Raw genomic sequence first — 16,361 nt, 5'->3', positions numbered from 1 at the left:
TTATACAATTGTGAACCGTATAGCATTAATTGAGTTGATATTTTTTAAATTAAATATAAATAAATACTTTTTTCATATTATCCGATGGATTTTTAGAAATTAGAATCAATACTACTCTAGTTGAGTACCATGCATGGTGTATATATCTACTCAGTGTGGCGCGCATTGAACATGCCAAATTCTAAATCCAGATCATTCAAGACAAAAATATGCCAACACAAAATTAATACACAGAAATCCCAAGTTTTATTACATTTGAATTTTCCACAAGAATCAAAGTAATCGAAAATATTAATTAATATCAGCGAAGATTAATTTAGACAGAAACACGTACGCTGCAGTGTTGCACTATCAGACTACTATCTACATCGGTAACGGGTATGGATGGAATAATGGAACGACTCTAGAAACTAGGAAGTTTCATTTTTACTTGCATTATAGATCATTGGAATGCAACTAGTATCGTCTGCAGACAATAGTCACCGATATTGTTTCTGTGTCTCTAAGATACGTGTCCTTTACTTAGCATGCAGAGGTGCCACCTTACCTATACACCTTTTTTCTACTTGTTACACTTAACCCTTTCCGTGCTTATAACTTAAAACTCCAAATTTTCATTTCAGCTCCACAACATCCTTCTCCATCAGATAGTTTTGCCATACTTGGCTACTACCAAATTAGTCATGGATCTTATTCATAAGTTCCTGAACATAGTAGCTTCTATAACCACCTTCTTTTTCCTTTGCCTTTTCTTGCCACCGTATTGGACCTTCAAGTTCTTCCTTTACATCACAAATTACATCTTCAGTGAAAATGTTGCGGTAAAGTTGTTCACATCACTGTTGCTTCCTCTGTTATTGGCGAGGTATCTATAAATCTATCATCTTCACCCATATGATTTTTAAATTTGGCTTAATTGCACTTGTTACATGAGTATATTTTTGTTAAATATTAGATGTTAAGTTATCCTATATGTATGCACCAAAAATTAGAATTAAAATAGGGGATCAAAGTAAATAAAACGGACAAAAGTTAGGTAAAGTACAAATAATTTAAGGTACAAAGACTAACTTTAATCAAGAAAGTAGCTTAAATTATTTGAGTTCTTTAGTAGGCGTGCCTCAATTGCTATTCAATCATCAGTTGGCTTAAATATAATGTTATTGGTTTTTATCTGACATATAGATTTTTAGCAGTTACATAATTACATTAACCTTACTTATATTATAATTTATGCAGCATTTGGCTTACGAGTATGCTAAGAGAGGTGCTTGCTTGGCACTTTCTGCCAGGAGGGAGACTGCAGTACTACGGGAAGTGGCTGATAGAACACGTGATTGTGGATCTCCTGATGTTATTATAATGCGTGCGGATGTCTCTAAGGTTGAAGATTGCTTCCGATTGGTGGACGAAACTGTGAACCATTTTTGAAGACGTAAGTAATCAGATGATTAATAAAATTAAATGAGTTATTCTAACCAATGCAATGCATTAATGTCTCAACCTGCGTTTCTATATATGTGCATATATATTGCGGTGGATCATCTGGTAAATAGTGCTGCAATCAGCTTTGCCACCTTGTTTGAAGAAGCAGATGATATCACCAAGTAGAGACCTATAATGGTAATTAATTGGTCATATTTAATCATAAATTCATTCTTTCCTCTGTAGCTAGCTAGTTATGCATATTTTATTCCTTTTTGCTTTCTCTTTTCCATAAATTCTTTCATGTTCTTTAATTTGCTGGTCTGGGACTACATTGTTAATTTTGTTGTAGCTCCATTTGAACTTTTGGTGAGACATTTATTTTTTCATATATACACATTTTTTTTTATGGGCAAACCTTAATGGTTAGTTTTTGTTAGCTGAGCATTGAATCCGCCTCACTTCTTTGTTAGTCACTCAACCAACCTTATATCTCTATTCATATACACACATATAAAAGCTCTGCCATTTTACAGGATTAATTTCTTAGGTACAGGTAAATTAATCAGCTATTATGAGTTTATGAGCAGCCACTTGAGTTTGGTTAGGACAAATTGAGTCTTCAGCTATGAGCTTCCTTGCTGTCAAGTTAATTTCTGCATTTATTTTTTTTGCTTTACCTCACCTCAAAAAGAGTAGAGGCAAAATCGTGGCCATGTCCTCAGCTGATTCTTGATGCCTGCACCCAGAAGAAACCTGTATAATGTAAGTGATGCATAGATGTTAAGTAAATGAGGTAGAATTTATCTCTGCTTGCAACAATTGATGTTCATGTTGCTTATTCATACACAGGCTAGCAAAGCAGCTTTAGTGAGTATGTATGAAACATTAAGGGTGGAAGTTGGGTCCGATGTAGGCATAACAATCGTGACACCCGGTTAGCAGAAGGCAAGGTGGTCGTGGACCTAGATTTGCGAGATGTAAGCAAAATCATCAATCTTAACTTTTTCATTTTATTAATGTAGATTCTTTTTAGAATTACATGCCATGCCACCCATGTCATTAACTAAGATTATATATTTGTGAGCAATCAAAGGTGGTGAACATGAATGATATATGATGCAGCAGGTTAGTGAGTGGGTGCGCCAAAGCGATAGTTAATGGCACGTTGAGGGTTGATAGGGTACCTCACAGTGCCTGCGTGGTTCAAAGTGACGTATTTACTCAAACTGTTGTGCCCAGAGCTGGTGGAGTGGAGCTTCAGAATGATGTATATGACTGAATCAACAAGAACAACAGCGAGGGAAGCCCCTAGCAAGAAGATATTAGACACCACTGGAGTCAAGAAATTCTTCTATCCCTCTTCAATCCAATCTCCTGATGTCAAGACTGAGTGATTCATCCAAATCAAAACATAGAACCATAAAAAAGTTTCTATATGTATATGAATGCTACCTAGGTTTCTTGTGTTAATTAATTAGTATCTTTTTTCTGAGTCCGATGCGTCTCTCACTTTCTTGTTCAAATTATATTAGTATTATTTATATAATATATTTTTGCTATACTTTTTATCATGTATTTTAACACATTACTTACTCATTTATTTTTCCTTTTTTTTGTTTCTCATGTTTGGAAAATTTTGTTAGCTAGCTGAGTTCTGCGAGGTGATCCTGTTCCTTGTTTCATTATTATGTCTCACTTAATGAGTTATTTTTGTGCTTCTACACGAGTCCTATCCATGGTGTAATGGTACTAGGGGTAGGGGTGTATCTAATTCGGGTTAGATTAAATTTTATTTATTTTTTAATACAATTTCATTAAACTTAATTAAGTTGGATTTGATTATTTTTTTTATTTCGTTCAATTTCAACCCAATCCATTAATTCAATTGATTATTAGGTTGGACTATTGAAAAATTGTCATATTTTTTCATATTTTTTAAGTCCATATTTTTTAAGTCTTCAAAAAAATGTTTTTGATTTTGTTAATATTTTAAACTCAATTCAATGATTGGTTGGATCAATAAAAAATTGTTATCTTTTTAAAGTCTGGAAAAAAATTAAAAGAAATCTTTAAATTCAAAAGATTTTTTTCCAGAAAATGATATTCTTAAAAATTAATATTCATAAAATATTTTATTATTCATATGACAAACTGGAAAAAAATCATAAATACACATAAATAAAAAATTATAACTTAAAATAAACAAAAAAAATAAACTCTCGAAAAGTAAAAGTAAGGGCACCTTACAAATGGCATATGATTTTTTCTATCCCTTATTAACTTACCTTGAAAAAATAGCCACACCTTGCATCCTTGAACCAATAACTTCTAGCTTCCTTCATCCATCCCTCCAGATTAACAAAGGGTAATACAAGAATATTTACTTGTTGTCCATTGACTATGCTCCTTGGCTTAATCTTAGGCTTTGATTCACCCCCTGTAGATGAACCTTACGAGAATAAAGTGCTTTTTGAACAGTTTCGTAATTGTTTTAAATTAATACGCTTGATCTGCAAGATTAAAAAATATAGTTATTTAATGATATTAACTTAGGGGAGTTGCTACGTGCACCCAGCATTATTGCTGGGGCACCCAGCAAACAGTGAAGTGGCGAAACTGCCCTTCAGCAATTATTCTTCCGGAAGAAGGTTCTTCCGGAAGATTAATTTGTGTCTTCCGGAAATACTCACAGACAATTTCCGGAAGAACGTCATCCGGAATGTTTCCGGAAGAAGCTTCTTCCGGAAGAATTCCATTGTCTTCCGGAAGAAGCTTCTTCCGGAAGTTAGTTTTTTTTTTTAATGCGTATGTAATGACGATTTTGCCCTTGTGTAAATTTCTTTAAATTAACGTCTTCAGGCTGTGTTTTACTGCGCTTTCTTTGTTTCTTCTTCCGTTTGCTTTGTTTCTTCTTCCGTTTGCTTTGTTTCTTCTTTCGTTTGCTTTGTTTGTTTCTTCCGTTTGCTGTTGTTTCGGTGGTGGTCCCTTCAGCAGTCTGTTGGTGGTCCCGTGAAGTGAAGTATTTGAAGATTTGGTGGTCCCGTGTTCCGTATTTGAAGTTTTATTAGTGGTTGTTGTTCCTATTTTGTCGGAGGTACGCGTTTATTTCGTTTTCCGGTTAGCTTTTAGAGAAGAAAAACAGTAAAAAATGTATCCGGAAGAAATTTTAGGCACAGAAGGAGGAAGGTCCGGAATGACCACTTCCGGATGAAGGTCTTCCGGAAGTTACGAAGGCCAATTCCGGAAGAAGTGCTTCCGGAAGACCTTCTTCCGGAATTGGGCTTCTTAACTTCCGGAAGAAGGTCTTCCGGAATTTACGAAGCCCAATTCCGGAAGAAGGTCTTCCGGAAGTAGTTTCCGGAAGCACTTCTTCCGGAATTGGCCTTCGTAACTTCCGGAAGACCTTCATCCGGAAGTGGTGAAGGCCAATTGCGGAAGAAGTTCTTCCGGAAACTACTTCCGGAAGCACTTCTTCTGGAATTGGCCTTCGTAACTTCCGGAAAACCTTCTTCCGGAATGTTAAATTATTACTAATTTATTTTAATTTCTGTTTTATAATTTTTTTAATTTCTGTTTTATATATATTTCTGTTAGTTAATAATGAATTATTGGTTTAATTAGGTATAATGATATATATTGTGGATTATAATTTTTTTTGTTTTATAATGGTATATATATATATATATATATATATATTTCTGTTTTATAATTTTTTTTATTTCTGGTTTATATATGTTGTGGATTATTGATTTAATTAGGTATAATGGTATAATATTAAATGATTTAGGTAACTTAAATGTATAATGGTACAAAAATGTTTTATTAGTTGTTTATTATAGTGATAAGTTTAGTTTAAGTAAATAATGTAGTTATAAATTTAGAATATAGTGATAATTTTAATATAGTCGTGTATGATGCATATGTCCTATTAATATGTTTGTTATTTAAGGTGTAGTAAATTTTTGGATGTGGTTATATGATAATTTGAATGTACTTGTGTATGATGCATATGTCTTTAAGATGGACGAAGATCAATGGAGGTATGACTTTGCGATGTCACAAGAAGTTCATATGGATTATGATTATGATAATCAAGAAGAATGTGGAGTGAATGAACGACATGTCGATTGTTCAAATGCTTTTAATACATCTCAGGTAATCATAGATAATTTGAGTCATTGGTTGAATTGATGGTTTGTACGAAAATTAATGTGTTAGGGTTGCGTTGTAGGTATTCGCTACTCGAGATGATGTTTTGCAATGGGCTCGAACAGTTGCCCATGAAAATGGATTTGTTGCAGTGATTATGAGATCTGACACAGAGACCGGTAGCAGAGGAAGAAGTTCATTTGTGTTAATTGGGTGTGAAAGGAGTGGTACGTACAAGTGTAGAAATAAAGAATTCGTTAGAAAAGACACCGGGAGTAGGAAATGTGGTTGTCCCTTCAGGCTTCGTGGGAAACCAGTGCGTGGAGGGGAAGGTTGGATGGTGAAGTTGATCTGTGGGATTCATAATCATGAATTGGCGAAGTCCTTAGTTGGACATCCATACGCCGGGCGATTGACTAAGGAAGAAAAGAAAATTATTGCTGATATGACAAAGTCGATGGTGAAACCGAAAAACATCTTGCTAACGTTGAAGGAACACAATGCCGACAGTTACACCACGATAAAGCAAATTTACAATGCAAGAAGTGCATATCGTTCTTCAATAAGAGGAGCTGATACCGAAATGCAGCATCTGATGAAGCTTCTCGAACGTGATCAATACATTCATTGGCATAGATTGAAGGATGAAGTTGTGGTGCGTGATCTGTTTTGGTGTCACCCAGATGCAGTAAAGTTATGCAATGCATGTCATCTGGTGTTTTTTATAGACAGTACCTACAAAACAAACAGGTACAGACTCCCACTACTTGACTTTGTTGGAGTGACACCAACGGCGATGACATTCTCTGCTGGGTTTGCATATCTGGAGGCTGAGCGTGTTAATAATATTGTATGGGCTTTGGAACGATTTCGAGGCCTATTTTTAAGACACGATCGCCTCCCTCTTGTTATTGTCACTGACAGAGACCTAGCACTGATGAATGCAGTGAAAACTGTGTTTCCCGAGTCTACTAATTTGTTGTGCAGGTTTCATATCGATAAGAATGTGAAGGCGAAGTGCAAATCTTTAATCGGGGAAAAAAATGCGTGGGACTATGTAATGGATAACTGGGGTACTTTGGTTGATTGTCCGTCCGAATACGAGTTCCATGAGTCATATCAGAAGTTTCAAGTTGCTTGTTCGCCTTGGCCGATGTTCGTTGACTATGTTAACGACACATGGATTATCCCCCACAAGGAAAAATTTATTACAGCATGGACGAATAAGGTCATGCACCTAGGCAACACAACAACAAACAGGTATTAACAACTGATTTTATTTGTTAGTAACGATTAATATTAAATGGTATTTAATTGTTGTATATTTTCATGTTTGTTGTGTATTTTAAATGTAGGGTTGAATCAGCTCATTGGGCTCTCAAAAGAGTACTACAAAATAGCGTTGGAGACCTATGTAGTGTTTGGGATGCCATGAACAACATGATCACGCTGCAACACGTTGAAATTAAAGCATCCTTTGAAACCAGTACGCATGTGGTTGGCCATGTATATAAAAAAACCTTATACAAGAGGCTTCTTGGGATGGTTTCGAGGGATGCTTTAAATCAGATTGCTTCTGAGATTGACCGTCTACGTTATCTCGGCAACAATCTCTCTTCTTGTGGTTGTGTGATGAGAAGCACGCACGGGCTTCCTTGTGCATGTGAGCTTTCTAGGTATACTGCTAGCAGCATCCCATTGGAGTCAGTCCATCTTTTTTGGAGGAGACTTTGCTTTTCAGACCAAGGGTTATGTGAGACGGAAGTCACCATCAAGGAAGAAATAGAGGTCATATCTAAAAGGTTTGATGAACTTGATGTGGCTGGCAAAGTAAATCTGAAGAGTAAACTTCGAGAAATCGCATACCCTGATCATAACTCTATGTGCCCTCCTCCATCAAAGGTGAACACTAAAGGTGCACCGAAGAAACCGATGAAAAGAAGTCAAACATCCATAAAGCGTGATCCGTCTTACTGGGAGTATGTTGATGCTTTTCATTCTGTTCAAAGCAGCAACTCTCCAGTGAAACGAAGTGCATCATGTTCTCAACCGCGTCAGCCAACAAGGATCATCCCGATGTTGGATCAATTTGCGTCATTCTTTCAAGGTTTCATTCGTGACGTTGTGGATGTGAAAGCGGACGGTAACTGTGGATATCGGTCCATTGGCGCTTTATTAGGTATGGGGGAAGATTCGTGGCCGTTAGTGCGTAATGAATTGCTTAAAGAACTTGGCAGGTGGTCGCATGAGTACATGAACCTCTTCGGTGGCACAGAGAGATTTGAACAATTAAAGTTGTCCCTACTTGTTGATGGATTTTCAAAGGTATGTTTTTAGGTTAATTTTTTTTAATAACAATGTTTAAATTACTTACATGTGTATGTTTGGTTCATTCAGGTTAGTGTGGACAAGTGGATGGATATAACAGACATGGGATATGTGATTGCTTCACGGTATAACGTAATCCTTGTATCGTTGTCCCAACAACAAAGCATGACATTTTTCCCTCTTAGAAGTCAACCACCACCTGACTCTTCTGGCCACCGCATCATATGTGTCGGTCACGTGTTTGGAAATCATTTTGTTCAGGTACATTGAATATAGTTAGTGTAACAATTATGCAATGACTTCGCTTGTTCGTTTGGCACGGTCAGCGCATGATATAATGTTTGTTCATGTACAACAGGTTTATTTGAAAGACCATTGTCCGTTGCCGCCCCCAGCGCTGTTGTGGTCAACCAATTGTTATTCTCAGGCAAAGCAATGGGCAATTCCATATATTAGTAGAATGCAGGAATACACAAGCTTGATGTCATTCAAAACACACTATGTAGACCTAAATGAAGACTAAACATTCATTGTTTATTTATTTGTATTCATTATGCGATATAATTCGTTGTAACCCGTCACTAACCAATTAATATTATCAACTACTCGTTTGGTTAAGCAAGGAAATTGTTGGTCCAACAAAAATCATTTACGCGTACAGCATACATCATTGTCATAATTGACAACACATAATGACATGCATGCGTGTTACAGTTTGAGCGTGACAACACATTGGTTGACTTCAGTACACATTTTGAAACTAGCAGTCGCTCAACAACACATTGGTTGACTTGACTACACATTAGCGACAACACATTGGCTGACTTGACTACACATTTACGCGTGTCTATTTTTTTGTAAACAAAGTTAAACAAAGGCTCGGTCACAACCATCTATATATATGGCAGACTAGGCTACTAAATCACACATTATCTTGCTTTCAAATAATCTCCCAACTGATACACAAACTATGGCATTTCTAGGAGAAACTAGCAGTCAGACGATTGTCAACTCAAGGTTGGCTTTCATTTATCCAAATGGATCGATTATTCACAATGATACTGGGGTTTACTTCCAAACTTCAACTCCGGTGCCCATTCGAGTACCAAATAGGTGTGATTTTGCAAGCCTAAAAACCAGAATACACAATACCCTTCAGCTATCCGACAAACAATTTTTGGATGAAATTCACTACCGGAAGCCATTCACCGATACATGTAACCAAATTTGCTTTGAGTGTATCAAATTGATAAATGATGACGATGTCAACACAATGTTAATGTGTAATGATCAATTTTCTTGTGTTGGTCCGATTGAGTTATTATGCACCGTTGGAAGAACACCAGATGGAATAATAAACTTACTTGAACGCACTATGCCTCGTATTCATGACGCGATCCTGTATTACAACGGCAAATGGAACATGCCACCGCAGAACAAATTTGTTGGTTGCGCGTTCACAGGAAAAAATCCTAAGAAATTTCAAATTCCTTCAACATGTACCATCGATGAACTGAAGAATTTAATCAAGCAAGTTGCACCTAAAGGGATCCCCCCTCTTGGAATTCACGAATCACAAACGGTAAGACGATTGTTTTTCCGCCAACCAGCTCGGTTTGAGTATTCAGATACGGTTATAAAATATGAAATAAATGAGCTGATCACCAACGAAGAACTGCTGAAGGTGTTAGTACAATCTAACTACTGGAAAAAATATGGACCAATAGAAATTTTAGCTGTCTTTACTAAATATGTTGAAGACGAGGTCAGTGGGACGTCGCTAAACAACTGAATGTCATGTTTAATTTTTTGTTTTTTTGTTGATGTAACCTTTATATGTTTACGGCGTGTTTAATTCCCATAATAAAGTTGAATGCGTTGTTTCAGTGGTCCAAAAATTTAATTGTTAAAAGGGTTCATTTCGTAGTTTTTTGGATTTTGAGACTTTGTTTTGACGTGTTAGTTGACGGAACTGGGGAACGGGACTATTTTTTTTGGATTCTTTGACGTCCAAACATGAGAAATGGCCGCCCTCCATTGTCTCAGGGCACAGGCACACCCACGCAAAAAAATCCCAAACATGGGTACTTGAACATGGAAAAAGGGTTCATTTCCTATTTTTTTGGATTTTGAGGCTTTGTTTTGACGTGTTAGTTGACGGAACTGGGGAGCGGGACTATTTTTTTTGGATTCTTTGACGTCCAAACATGAGAAATGGCCGCTCTCCATTGTCTCAGGGCACAGACACACCCACGCAAAAAAATCCCAAACATGGGTACTTGAACATGGAAAAAAGATTCATTTATGTAATTCTTACAAACAAAACTCATGATTCTAAAAACTTATGTTTTTTATGTAATTCTTACAAACATGGAAAAAGGGTTCATTTATGTAATTCTTACAAACATGGGTACTTGAACATGGAAAAAGGGTTCACTTATGAATTATTAATCATTTTAAAAACTTTTATTTTTTATGTAATTCTTACAAACAAAACTCATGATTCTAGGTTCCCTTTTTTTAAAAATAAATTTAAAACAACCGTAAACTTCGCTTAAGGACCACAAACAATCGGAATAACAAACTATATTATAAAATAATAAACTGTGCAAAACACGTCAACTATATTAAACAAAAACTGTAATAATTACAAATATTCATGTCAACTACAACACAACAAAATAAATACAATGATCAATGGTCCGTGCGGCGTCTCTGACGAGCCCTGACCGTCCCATCAGCACTGGGTCCCCCTCTCGCGATCGTCAGGCAGTCCTGCATAATGTCATATAACTCTGTGCCTGCAGTGACTATCCTAAGGTTGAGCACACGCTCCAACCTCTGTGCAATCGCCTCATATCCCTCGTAATCATCCTGTCAAAGTCAGTAAAAACATTTATTATGAAATTCAAAATAAACAACAACTCATAAAACATTAAACGCGCAAATAATCTTACCACATATGGAGGGGGGTCAAATGCCACTGGAACCTGGGGGCTGGGCGGCTGTATGTAGTCCTCAGGGTCTGCAGCTGGTGCATCCCTCTGCTGGTCAGCTGCCTGGGTCGGTGTCATGAAAGGGTGAGATATGCGGAAAAACCACTCAATGTAATCCGCAGATACCTGCCCAGGCACTAAACAAGGCTGACCCGCAGGTAGTAAGTGATCCGCAAACTCCATCCACCTGTCATCTATCTGATCTTGTGACAATCGTGCACTAACAGGCGGCGGAGGGATGATCTGGATGTAACCGAACTGGCGTACCACCTTCTCCGGTCGAACTGCGACGATCATAGGACCCCATCTGAGCTGACCCTGGAACGATGAAATCTCCTGAAACGCCCTAACACCCCGATGCTCCGTGTACGGCAACCAGGACACATCTGTGACGGTCAAACCATCACAACGTGCCCTGTAGGGTGCTCCTGTGATGCCCTTCATGTGCGCCTTCGACGTCAACCACCGGGAAGCACGTGGGGACGTCTCCTGGTATGTGTCGTCAGTCACGCACTGATGCACACTAGGGAAGTGCTCATAGATCCAGCACTACACAATAATTGAGGTTAACATAACATAAAAACATGTTTAAATCATAATCGAACCTAACATATTAATAAACACAAAATTTACCTGAAATAGCGTCAAGTACCCCGCAAGCTGTCGGGTGGTGGTCCTACAAGCCTCATCTAACTGGTCGTACATATGAACCAGCGCGGCAACCCCCCAAGCGTAACCACCACTATGAGCGAGGTCCCGGAAAGCGTCAAGGTGGACCACATGCACGTATGTTGCACTCTTATTAGCAAAAAGAGTGCAACCGACAAGGTGCAGCAAATAAGCGCGAGCTGCGACAATCCACCGCCGGGCCTGACATCTGGTCTCATAAATGTCACGAACCCATCCTAATCGTACATATGCTCCACGTGTGAGTGCTGTCTCGGCTCTGGCCTCCTCCGCAGACACTTCCAGCAACTCCGTGAGCAAGAATCTGGCCTCCTCCGTAGAAAGAGCGTGGAAACTGTGCAAGGCGCCAGTGATGGGCAAATGTAGAATGGACGACACATCATCCAATGTGATCGTCAGCTCTCCTACTGGAAGGTGGAAGGTGCTAGTCTCACTGTGCCACCTCTCCACAAATGCGGATATAAGTCCAGGATCGCCAGTAATAACTGAACAATCTATCAGTGGACTTAATCCTGTGGCAGCCACCAGGCCTTCAATCTCAGGCACTGGCCTCCCAATCAGTGTCAGCTTCCTCCCATGTGACACTAACTTCAAATCAGGACGTTCCTGATTTGAAGTACAAATTATACAATTATTAAAAAAAATTAATCATAAACAAATAAATAAACAATGACAAATAATTAACAAATTAAAATACCTGTCCACTCCACACGGCATGTGCAACATGCTCGGCAAATTATGTGAGCACTGACGGGTCACGTGGACCACCAGGGAATCCCTCTGCAGCATCATCACCATCTGACCCCTCACCACTATCAGCACCCTGTGCGTCCGCACGCATCTCAGGTGCCTCCGTAGGCTGCTCAGGGACATCATCAGTCATGTCAGCGACGTCCTCAGCCATATCACGTCCCTCCGTAGTCATCTGATGAACGCGTAGCCTACGGGCTGAGGCAGTAGGCCTACGCCTCTCGGGAACATCGCCAGCATGCTCGTCAGCAGCTCTATCTCTGCCTACAACTCTACCTATGGCACGACCTAAACCTCGTGTTCTGGCCATGATCTGTAAATCATGTCGAACACGTATTTTTTTCGGTCAAAATATACACAATTTTCTTTATAAAAAATCAACTTTATTTATAAACAAATAAGACTAACTTAAATCAAATTATTTTCACACATACACGACCTAATTTTAAAAAAAAAATTAAACAACTTCATTTATATAAAAAAAAACAACTAATGTAAAATAAAATTATTAATAAACATGCACAACATAATTTTTTTAAAAAAAAATTAAACAACTTCATTTATAAAAAAAAAAACACAACTAATATAAAAATAATTCATTACTAAACATCCACAACTTAATTTTAAAAAAAAAATAAACAACTTCATTTAAAAAAAAAACACAACTAATGTAAAAAAAATTAATTAGTAAACATCCAACTCTTAATTGAAAAAAAAAAAAATAAGAAACTTCATTTCTAAAAAAAAACACAACTAAATTACTTAGTAAACATCAACAAGTTAATTTTTTTAAAAAAAAAATAAACAACTTCATTTATAAAAACAAAACACAACTAATATAAAAATAATTCATTACTAAACATCCACAACTTAATTTTTAAAAAAATTAAACAACTAATGTAAAAAAAAATTATTTAGTAAACATCCACAATTATTTTAGTAAATAAAATACTTCATTTATAATAAAATAAACTAATTAATTATAAAAAATTAGTATTTTTATAAAACTTCCAAAACACACAACTTTAATTATAAAAATAGACAACTTCATTTTTAAAGAAAAAACACTAATTTAAAAAAATAAACAATAAACAAAAACAAACACAACTACTTTTATAAAAAAAATTAATTTACAAATTAATATTTAGTAAAAATACACAATTTAAATTATAAAAAAAATATGACATCAAAAACCCAAACTTCATTTTTCATAAAATCTAAAAAACAAAATAACCAAAATAAATAAAATAATTCATTTAAAAAAAAAACAAAACAATTTCTGTTTAAAAAAATTTAAAAAAAAAAACACAAAAAAAAAAACCATTTCCGGAAGAAGGGGTTCTTCCGGAAAGGTCTTCCGGAAATTTGAAACTTCTTCCGGAAGTGCGCGTCTTCCGGAATTCTTCCGGATGAACCACTTCTTCCGGAAAGTTCCCGGAAGAGATTTTTCCGGGAGTCTTCCGGAAGAAGTGTTCTTCCGGAAGAAGTTTGGTTACTTCCGGAAGAACCCTTCTTCCGGAAACTTTCCGGAAAATGTTCTTCCGGAACTTCCGGAAGAACCCCTAACGGGTCTTCCGGAAGTCTCCGCCGTCAGCCTCCTTTCCCCATTTTTTCCGGCGTCCTCTCCTCTCGTCTTCTACCCTAAGGTTACTATCCTAAGGTAACTATCCTAAGGTTCCAGTGCTACAAGCTATAACAATGTTGTATCATACAAGCAAAGGGGAGTTAGGGAGACTAACCTCGTTCGCGGAGAAGAAGAAGACGAGGTTCGCGCTTGCCTTGCCGGAGAAGAAGAAGCAGTTCGCGGAGAAGGGAGAAGAAGCTTCGCGGAAGGAATGAGCAGCAGCAGAAAAGTTTCTTCCGGAGAGGGGGGGGCTTTTTATAATTTTTTATTAAAGGGCAAAATTGTCCATTCATAAAAGTTGCTGGGTGCACCAGCAATATTGCTGGGTGCACCTAGCATCTCCCTTAACTTAGTGTGCTTTGTTTCAATTTATTTTAAAAAATAATTACTTATTTTCAAAATTTAATCATTTTCGATTAAACAAAGGTTGAGTATAAACAGGGGAACTGTTATGAAAATTTAGTAAAGACGCTTGTTTCCTTTTTCTTTGATTATTTTTTTTTTCTAGATATAGCCCGTACGAATAATTTTCTTTCAAGTATTTCGCTGCTTTTATTAAAAACATAATACGTGGTAGTAGTATTACATAACTATATGTGTACTGATGACATTGAATATAATTAACTTCCCACACCCGTCACTCTACCCACCCTCTGTAACATGCACGGTGCACGGTTCTCTCGTCTGTCGTCAATAGATAAAAACATTTCATATGTTATATAACTATTTAAAATAAATTACTTCAAATATGGAAATCTTTTAATTTTTTAATTCTGCCAAAATATTGCCTATCAATTCAAACAGTTCAAGCGCAATCAACATAATATATTATATATGTATCTATCTGGAATTCTAGTGATGAATGTTACCAAAATTTTGAAGACAGCTTTTGCTATAGATTGGAAGTGTTGATTGCAATTAACAAGCTACTGAAATTTGCATTGCCCCCATTATGCCATCTCCATCTTCACGCTACCTTTGCTCTTAGTGAAGCTGCTTATGTGTGTTAAAAAGTTTCTATACACCAAAGCTATGTTGACATTAGAAAGGACTAGGATTGGAAAAACACGTTAGATTTGTCGGATCAATTCGTTTTGACCTTGGTTAAAATTTTCAATCAATCAATCTGTGTCATTTTGTCCCATTAAAAATGAATTGAGAGAAAAGTGGGACGAAGAATCGTCTTTTATTAAAAAAGTAATTTAATATTATTTTGATATTTTATACATATATTTATTAATTTTTAATTTATTTATTTTTTCTAAATAAATTATTATTCAAAATTTAAGATAATACATTTAGTAAGTATTTATTATTTAATATTTATAAAAGATAAAATTAATTAACTTACATTTATAATTTATTTTTTCTTAATATTTTTTAGTTTTGATGGACCAATGACAAAAAAATGAAACGAATTAATACTTTAAATCCATATATGAAATACCCACGAGGCAGAATCTCTGGGTTGCCCTGATGTTAGCATCATTCCATTGGTCCAAGACTGTGACCGCTTTGTTGATGAAACGGTGAACCACTTCGGAAGACGTATGTGACTTCAAGTCACGTGCTATAGTGAAATTTTCTTAATTATACCAAGCAACTATAGTGAAATTTTCTTAATTATTCCAATACTAAGTAAAATTTTAAAAATCTCTTCCTATGTGTTATATTACTCATGATTCTATAAGTAAGACAACTTTTTAATCTACAACATATCAAATAATTTGATAAATATTCATTATATGAGAATATAAAAATCCCTTTAATTCATTCATAGTCTTTTGTCGGCAAAGTTGTGCCTTGGTGACTTGTTGATCATGAGTTCGAATCCGGAAACAGTCTCTTTGCATATGCAAGGATAAGGCTGCGTACAACATCTCTCCCCCATACCTTCGCATAACGAAGAGCCTCTGAGCAATGGGGTAGGAAGTTTTTTTTATAAAAAAATCTATCATTTTTTTAAATAATTAAACATTTTTAAATGAATATTTTTAACTTCAACTTTTTAGTCATTTCTCTAAAAATAGTGGTGAAAGAATAAAAATATTATTTTTTTTATTAAAAATGATATTTAATATTTCAAATGTATATTTATCATAATTTGTAATAATTTTTTATTACTAACTATTTAAATATTATTTTTAGACCAACAAATAACAAAAATCCCTTTAATTCATTCATAGTCTTTTGTCGGCAAGGTGTCCGCAAAAAAAAGGAAGGCTATTATATTTTTTGGTCAAATAACAATTTTGGTTCCTTTAGTTCTTAATTTGCAATTTTAGTTATTTTATTTTTCCAATAATTTTAGTCCCAATATTATAGAAAACTCATAATTTTAGTTAAATTTTTGCTTTTCATATGTTTTATTTATCTTATTTTGATTTAATTAAATCCTA

General features: G+C 36.0%; 1 pseudogene; it reads left to right on the top strand.

Moving 5' to 3' along the window:
- Positions 1–602: 602 nt before the first annotated feature.
- LOC114413338 lies at positions 603–2,990 on the top strand (annotated as a pseudogene).
- The last annotated feature ends 13,371 nt before the right edge of the window (positions 2,991–16,361 follow it).

This window comes from Glycine soja, chromosome 5 (assembly GCF_004193775.1).
Source record: "Glycine soja cultivar W05 chromosome 5, ASM419377v2, whole genome shotgun sequence".
Taxonomy (NCBI): domain Eukaryota; kingdom Viridiplantae; phylum Streptophyta; class Magnoliopsida; order Fabales; family Fabaceae; genus Glycine; species Glycine soja.
This window is presented reverse-complemented; position numbering and strand designations above follow the sequence as displayed.